The following is a 2,645-nucleotide window of genomic DNA, read 5'->3' as shown; positions in this document are numbered from 1 at the left end:
GGATGGCAGGAACGGTGTGGAAAACCAGACCACTGCCTGAGGTTCTAGAACCAAGCAGCAGGAGTCCCAGAAACACCAAGCAAGAAGACCTTGGGAAGGGCTGAAATGTCTACTGGGTGTAGTCAGAGTAGTCATGGAGATTTGAGCCGCTGCTATGCTGTTGATGGGCACGAAAAGGAGATATCCTCTCAATTTTTAGGCACCTCTGGTGACTAATTTATAATTTTAATTTAAATGTAAATTTAATACGCAGCATATTTATTTTTTTTAAATTTATGTTTTCCCATAATAATAGAGATTATGTGGTAACTGATACTCTGTGTTATTAAACAGTCTTCTCTAACATTATTTATTTTTAAATATTTTATTTATTTATTTGTCAGAGAGAGAGTGCACACAAGCAAGGGGAACAGTAGGCGGAGGGAGAAACAGCTTCCCTGCTGAGCAAGGAGCCCGATGCGGGACTTGATCCCAGGACCCCAGGATCATGACCTGAGCCAAAGGCAGACACTTAACTGACTGAGTCACCCAGGCATCCCTTCTCTAACATAATTTAAATGCCCATATGTTTTGTTATTATGTGAGATTACTGTGATTTAGACAATGAATTTAGACATTGTATGATATATAATTTTCTTTTTTTTATTTAGAATTAATTAGCCAACATATAGCACATCATTAGTTTCAGATGTACAGTTCAGTGATTCATCAGTTGTATGTAACACCCAGTGTTCATCACATCATGTGCCCTCCTTCATGCCGTCACCCATTTACCCCTCCACCCCCCTCCCCACCATCAACGCTCAGTTTATTTCCCATAGTTAAGAGTCTCTCATGGTTTGTCTCCCTGTCTGATTTCTTCTCAGTTTTCCCTCCCTTCCCCTGTGGTCCTCTGCGCTGTTCCTTATATCCCACATAGGAGTGAAACCATATGATAATTGTCTTTCTCGGATTGATGTCTTTTGCTCAGCATAATACCCTGCAGTTCCACCCACATCGATGTAAATGTCAAGTCTTCAAAAATATGGAACACTTCACGAATTTGTGTGTCATCCTTGAGCAGGGCCGAGCTAATCTTCTCAGAATCGTTCCAATTTTACTATATGTGCTGTTGAAAGCGAGCACGATACACAGTTTTCACAATCAAATTTTTTTTGATATATTTTTGCACAATTTCTGATTCATTCTTTACTATAAAAGCTTCCCAATACTGCTATATTCCTCTTCTTAGAGTTTGCTCCCAGATGATCTCAAGGTAAAGAAAGGGATGGACGGAGCGCTGTATGTGTCCTCATTGAGGCCTCCATTCCCCCATCTATCTCACAACGATCTCACAGATCTCTCTTAGGTTTGGATTCTGTAATAATAAGCCTCCCTTCTGCTGGGTCAAGCGAGTTTCTGGGTTATTTGTTTTTTGGTGTTTATTTGCTGTGACAATGAAATGATTATGACTTGGACTTACTGTGTAGTCCCATACGAGGAATTGCTGAATCCAAGTGAATAAAAATATTAATAGAGAGTATATCCTTATGCACACACACACACACACACATACTTAATGTACACACAACACACACACGTATATTTGGATGCTGCCCTCCAGAAAGATTTCACCATTCTGCTTCTATATCCATTTTCTACATCTATTAACACTGGGATCATTTTTCCAAACTTTTAGGTAAGATATTTATTCCAATGCTTTTTTATTATATGCAATTTTTTAAAAAATTAAATTTTTCAACATATGTAAGCTATTTGTTTTTCTTCTTTCATTGATTGTCTTTCTTGTACTTTGTTTATTTTCCTTTTTGGGCAATTGTGCCTTTCTTAGTGATTTCTAAGCAATTTCTTCTTACTGGTTTGCATATATTTTTTATTTTTGCGCATTAATATGATAAAATGTAATGATAGTTTTATAATTCCTGTCTTAGTGTGATACTTTAAAAAGTCATCTCTATCCCAAGATCATTTTTATATTGATCTCTGTTTTCTTTCATATTTTATATATTCATTTTGCATTTATATCTTTAATTTGTGGCTTATAGTCAAAATACAGAATCTATGTGGTTTCTGGTCAGAATACAGAAACTAAATTAATATTTTTTCAAAATGCTTCATTAGTTGTCCCAACACCTTGTATTCATTCAATACATCCTTTCTTCACTTATTTGAAATTCTACACTTATGCATTAAATGCTTAAATATATTTTAATCTTTGGTTTTATTTCTTTGATTTGATATTCTAGTATTATGCTGTTACTTATCTCTGTATATATGTTACAGTCTTGGTATGGTACATTTTCCTCTGTGCATTTATTACTTAATATTTACTTTTGATATTTATGTGTATTTTTTTCCTTAAGTTTTTCTTTAAATTCCAGTTAGTTAACATACAGTGTAATATTAGTTCCAGGTGTGCAATATAGTGATTCAACACTCCCATACAATACCCAGTGCTCATCACAACAAGTGCCCTCCCTAATCCTCTTCACCTATTTCACCCATTCCCCCCCTCCACCTAGCTCCCCTCTGGTAACCATCAGTTTGTTCTCTATAGTTAAGAGTCTGTTTCTTGGTTTTATTTTTCAAGGTCAGCTTTAAAGCCATGTAGTCAATGGACCTTTCCACACACATAAAAAAGTCAT

At 35.8% G+C, this 2,645-nt stretch overlaps 1 non-coding gene across 1 annotated transcript; it reads right to left on the bottom strand.

Annotated features, from left to right (window-relative positions):
• Positions 1–1,018: 1,018 nt before the first annotated feature.
• LOC113267362 (U6 spliceosomal RNA) lies at positions 1,019–1,125 on the bottom strand. Its single transcript, XR_003320729.1, has one exon. It is a non-coding gene; the product is annotated as a U6 spliceosomal RNA (small nuclear RNA).
• Between the last annotated feature and the right edge of the window lie 1,520 nt (positions 1,126–2,645).

This window comes from Ursus arctos, unplaced genomic scaffold (assembly GCF_023065955.2).
Source record: "Ursus arctos isolate Adak ecotype North America unplaced genomic scaffold, UrsArc2.0 scaffold_3, whole genome shotgun sequence".
NCBI lineage: Eukaryota > Metazoa > Chordata > Mammalia > Carnivora > Ursidae > Ursus > Ursus arctos.
Note: the sequence above shows the minus strand (reverse complement) of the source record. Positions and strands in the feature narration are given on the sequence as shown.